The sequence below is a fragment of the Phoxinus phoxinus genome, assembly GCF_949152265.1.
Source record: "Phoxinus phoxinus genome assembly, chromosome: 22".
Taxonomy (NCBI): Eukaryota; Metazoa; Chordata; class Actinopteri; order Cypriniformes; family Leuciscidae; genus Phoxinus; species Phoxinus phoxinus.
The window spans coordinates 9,927,849-9,933,666 of NC_136897.1; the positions used below are offsets into that span (position 1 = coordinate 9,927,849).

General features: G+C 38.6%; 1 long non-coding RNA gene across 2 annotated transcripts; it reads left to right on the plus strand.

Moving 5' to 3' along the window:
- Window positions 1–518: 518 nt before the first annotated feature.
- Window positions 519–5,009, plus strand: LOC306990956. 2 transcript variants are annotated; one of them, XR_013795998.1, is made up of 4 exons: window positions 519–653; window positions 778–836; window positions 2,058–2,218; window positions 4,760–5,009. It is a non-coding gene; the product is annotated as an uncharacterized lncRNA (long non-coding RNA). The 2 variants fall into 2 exon arrangements; XR_013795999.1 differs by having other exon boundaries at window positions 576–836.
- The last annotated feature ends 809 nt before the right edge of the window (window positions 5,010–5,818 follow it).

The window sequence follows — 5,818 nt, forward strand, 5'->3', positions numbered from 1 at the left end:
GTGCTATGCACCCTCAAACGCAAGCAAGAGCACCCTCAATTGATACTGTAATAATATTTTGGCGCAACAGATTTGCCAAACGCCCCAGTGTATATTTGTGCTTATTTGTGTTCACGCTCTGGAGAACGGAAAATTAATCCATTTACAACGGGTTTTGCAGCGGTGAGCAGCAGTAGCCAATCACAGATTACCGGTAGTTGTTGGTCTCTTGTCGATTTATGCAGGCTCGCGAATTTCGGGCTCGCGAACAAATGTCCTCTATTGAGGACAATAAAGAATGAATATGAATGTGATATGAATATGAATATGAATCCTCTCATTAACAAAGTGTAAACACGATGTAAGAGATGTATTGGACCGACAGCTGCAAACTATTTCTGAAGTGACAGCTAAATTTACATAATAGTATCATACGTGCTGGATTCACTCTGCACAGGACAGACATGCTTAAAATAGTAACGCTTTTTAACGCAATATAAAGGCAGGCTTATAGATTAATTGATAAATGTTCATTGCAAAATATTTTAGAAATGCTATGCTAATTATTGGTAAAACGGCCCCCCTATCCCTTCCCCCTCTCCCTCCTGCATGTTGTAGGCTAAAAAGTTATATTCTCTTCTCTCTTTTTTCAGTTTTGATTGTCATCTGATTGTGTAAGTGATCAATCTAGCAGTCATAGATCTGTGATTAATCATGTTCATAACATATAGTCATTAGCCAATAATCATCGATGAAAAAATAATGTTTCTTCTTTTTCTCTTTTGTCTGTGTCAACAGGAGCTAACTACAGCCCAAAGGCTCTTTTAAGAGCCACAGCACTGAGGGTCTTTGGCTTTGTAAGTATATGTTTTGAGTAACTATCAGATGCATTATGTGATAATAAACCCTACGCTTTCTTTAATTTATTCATTTAACCATATTAAATGTGTCATATTTTGGGCCCTGGTTTAACGATCTAAACGTATGATAGGGCCCTTTATGTCAAATGTATAAATTAATATAAATTGAGTTATAATAATACAACACAATCAGGAAGAATAAGTTATCAATCAAATTAAATCAGAATCAACCAAATTCATACTTCACAACACTGGAAAAAAGTTGTTTGCAACTTCCGGTTCACTGGGACTTAAATGAGCCTCAGAAGTGGCAGGAATGCATTTAAATTCTTGATAACAGTGTTATGAGATTAAAGTCAGCATTAAAATCAAGATTGACCCTGTTTACTTTGTTAGCGCATATTACTAGTCTTGTGGTGAACAATGAATCCGTGCAAGTTAATACACAGAAAAAAATAGTTTGCCGTGGTAATCTATAATCAAAGTCTGAAAAGTTACTTCCGGTCTGAAATGGCGTTCTTTTTCTGATGATGTAGGCTTGACGGCTTGGGTTGGAAAACGCTTAACCACTCCCCTCAGACCGTTACTCTGCTTTGAGCGAGAGATGGAGAGGAGGAGCGCTAAAGTAAAACCCTGCCCTCTGTTCAATATTCTGTTTCACTGGGAAATACGTCACAACACTGGAGACAAGTCGTTTGCAACTTCCGGTTCACGCGTACTTTAATGTTTTAAATAGAAGGTTTTGATTATAAAAATATAAAATGATTTAAATAATACTTTAAAGGGTTAGTTAATCCAAAATTGATAATTCTGTCAGTAATTAATCACCCTCATGTTGTTCCAACCATGTAAGTCTTTCGTTCATCTTCCGAACACAATTTAGGATATTTTTGATGAAATCTGAGAGCTGTCTCACTCCACCATAGGCTTTCAGAGGGAATGAATCTTGCTGGCCCAGAAAAGTTATTAAAGAGATCGTTAATATATTCCAAGTGACTACAGTGGCTCAATCTTAAGTTTATCAAGCGACGAGAATATTTTTTGTTTGCAAAAAAAACACAAAAATAACAACTTTATTCCACTATTAATTTCCTTCTCTCTGGGCATCGAGTGAGTTCACTAGTATAACTGTGCAGCGCGTCTGTGTTAGAGGGCCGCTTTTAAAGATGACTACTGTATGTGTTAATATGAAAATGTAAGACCTGTGTTTGTTTTAAGATTCTTTTTAAGGATCAACCCTGAAGAGGTTGTGCACGGCCAAAGTTGGCACAAGTCGAAAGACAGGAGGTGTTGTAAAGAGAAAGGTGACTGCCATCAACTCCCGGGTAGCAACGTTTCTGCAGAGGCTCACCGAAATTGAGTGGAGAACATCAAATTAGGTAAGTTTCTTATGCAGTGCTGGACTGGTACAAAAAACAATCAGTCAGACACCAACACCAGTACACAATTTTTGCAGTTCCATTAAATATTTGTCCCTGCTGTTCTCAGGGTGTCTGTGAATCCTTTAAAGGACAACTCCGGTGAAAAATGAACCTAGGGGTAATTAACACATGGTTACCGAGTAGATCGTTCTCTGGGATGCGTTTTCATGATAATCAAATGTAAAGAGTTTTATCTCTAAATACAGATTAGCTTATAACGCTAGTATATGGGGCAGAGAGTCAATTTAAGTAAATCGCTAGTTAATACCACTAACAAGGCTCAAAATAGCCTCACACTACCACGGTAGCATAATGAGGGTCCTTACATGCAAACCGAAGCATTGAGAACTTTGTAAGTGTACAAACAGTTTAATAAGAAGATACTTTATAAAGACAGTACATTACGCGTATGTAGACACAGCCATCTTGGAAAACAGTCTCGACAAGTCGAGCAACGATTGCCATGCTAAGTGATTTGAACTGTGACTTGGAATCTTCTGTTGTTTCCGGAAGAAAGCACTGAACGCAAAAAGAGAAAATAAATAAATACAAATAATAATACAAAAATGAACAAGTCACAGTTCATATCACTTAGCACAGCGTTCGTTGCTCGACTTGTCGAGACTGTTTTCCAAGATGGCTGTGTCTGAATACGTGTAATGTACTGTCTTTATTAAGTATCTTCTTTTTAAACTGTTTGTACACTTACAAAGTTCTCAATGCTTCGGTTTGCATGTAAGGACCCTCATTATGCTACCGTGGTAGTGTGAGGCTATTTTGAGTCTTGTTAGTGGTATTAACTAGCGATTTACTTAAATTTACTCTCTGCCCCATTTACTAGCGTTATAAGCTAATCTGTTTTTAGAGATAAAACTCTTTACATTCGATTATCATGAAAACGCATCCCAGAGAACGATCTACTCTGTAACCATGTGCTAATTACCCCTAGGTTTATTTTTCACCGGAGTTTTCTTTTATAGGAACACTCCACCGTTTTTTAAAATAGGGCTTATTCACCGTCTTTCCTACATTTAGATAGGTGGGCAAATGCATTTGTCTCAGTGCATGCAATGTTTTAGTTTGACAGGGTCGGCGCTTGCTTAGCTTAGCATAATGAATGGAATCCTTTGTTGCCAGCTAGCATGTACTGAGTAAAAGTGATAAAAAATAAAACACCTATTTACTACTGCGTATTCACAAGGACAAATAGCGATGCAGATTAAGACTAGGTGATTTCCAAGGCAGATATTGACTTGGGACTATATCATGGTGAAGCACAGGCGAAGCACTGCTACTTGGGCACAGAGATATCACGCAACACATGAAATCTGTCAACTTACCGGCGTGACCTGCACCGAGTATCTTCGCTTTTGGATTGTGTTGAGTTTATTTCAGTCGGCATAGGTTGGCATATTCCCCCACACTCACACCACCAGTTTGTGTTGGCTCTCATCCTCACGTCCTCAGGTTGTTGAGCGATTGCAACCTCCTCCTCCTGTTGTTCTATTTCCAAAGCACGCAGCTCCTCTTCTGAAAACTCTGGTTCATAGAGGTATGGTTCTGGATCTTGACTGTCTGAGAAGTCACCCTCTTCGTCTCTCACAAAATCAGCCATGTTCATCGCCATTTACTATGTCTACTGTAGGAAAAATAGCCAGCTACTATTATGTTGACTGGGATTTCATGTGTTGCGTGATATCTCTGCACTCAAGTAGCAGTGCTTCGCCTGTGCTTCACCCTAATATAGTCCCAAGTCAAAATCTGTCTAGGAAATCGCCTAGTCTTAATCTGCATCGCTATTTGTACTCTTTGTGAATACGCAGGCCACAATAAGTAATTAGGTGGGTTTTTTATATCACTTTTACTCAGAACATGCTAGCTGGCAACAAAAGATTCCATTCATTATGCTAAGCTAAGCTAGTGGTGACCCTGCCAAACTAAAACAACGCATGCACTGAGACAAAAGTCTAAATTTAAAGGTGCTCTAAGCGATGTCACGCATTTTTTAGGCCAAAATTTTTTTTGTCACATACAGCAAATATCTCCTCACTATCCGCTAGCTATCTGTCTCCTGAACACACTCTAAAAAAACGCGGTCTCTGTAGACACCCCAGGCTCCACAAACAGCAACAAAAACAAACTCGACTAACCCGCACCACAACATAACAAACAGTGTTCCAGCCAATAACCGACAAGAAGGATTTGGGGGTGGGGTTTGGGTTGTTAGTGCGCGGATGAGGAGGAGGGAGGGTCTAGCTAGCCTCCGTTTTGTTTGGCAATAGTTCGAACGTCAACAAGAAGTGACGTCACCCAGGATCGCTTAGAGAACCTTTAAGAAAGACAGTGATTAAGCTCATATTACATGTGCGGTGCTACCAAATCTGGTGCTGGTGCTACAATCTGTAGAACTTGCTGTTTGAGTGTGTCCAAGGATGTATTTTTTATTTTTTTTATTTTCCCCTTTCTCCCTGTTTCTCTCTCTCTACTTCCCATAAGCAGAAAGGAATTGCTGCCACCTGACACCAATGATCGGGTGTAAATCTGCTGTGATTGGAGGAGAGGAAGCTTTAGGGGCAAAAGCAGCACCATTCCTCAGATCAGTTATTTATTTGTAAACTTTTGTTGTATTGTTCTTTATCATACAAATGTATATTGTTATTTTTTTGGGATTAGTAGAGAGGTGGGTGCCATTTCCTTTTGATTTAATTTCCTCTTGTTTTAGCTGAGAACTGTTAGTGTATTTTGTATTTGATTTAAGAAAAAAAAAAAAAAATTGCGTATTGTCATGATCTGCTTTTATTTGTTATGCATGAATTTCTCTTTTAAATGTTGCATCACAATAAGTAAATTGAATGTAATTAATTGTGATAGTAAATAATAAATATGCTGATGTACATGAACTCAAGTAACTTTTTTGGAATTTATTTAATTCAATAGCATTAATAGTGTAAAATAAATGAAAAATAAGTTGCAGTAAGGGTATTGTACTGTAAAATGAAACTGCGGTAAGGGCATCATACTGTAAAATTAAATTGCAGTAAGGCATCTTACTGTAAAATGAAATTGCAGTAAGGAAATCATACTGTAAAATTAAATTGCAGTAAGGGTATCTTACTGTAAAATGAAATTGCGGTAAGGGTATCTTACTGTAAAATGAAATTGCGGTAAGGCCATCTTACTGTAAAATAAAATTGCAGTAAGGGCATCATACCGTAAAACACATTTACAGGTAAGCTACTGTAAAGTGGAACTTACAGTAACTTACTGGCAATAGTGCTGCCAGTAAGTTACCGCAAAAATACAATAAAATGTCTAACAGTGTACCTAAGAACCAGTCCACCTTCATTACAAAATTGGTCCTTCGAGCCGGAGCCAGGTCATTACCATGGCAACCTCAGAGTCGGCGATGTCAAAGTCTGCCCCTGCCTCATCCCGACGTCCACAAAGAGCAATTCAGAGGCCTGTTTACCTAGATGACTACGTGGTAGACTATGCTGAGAACCCATCAGGACAGGCTGTTAGACCTAAAGAGAAGGTAATGGTGACTTCAACCCCCAT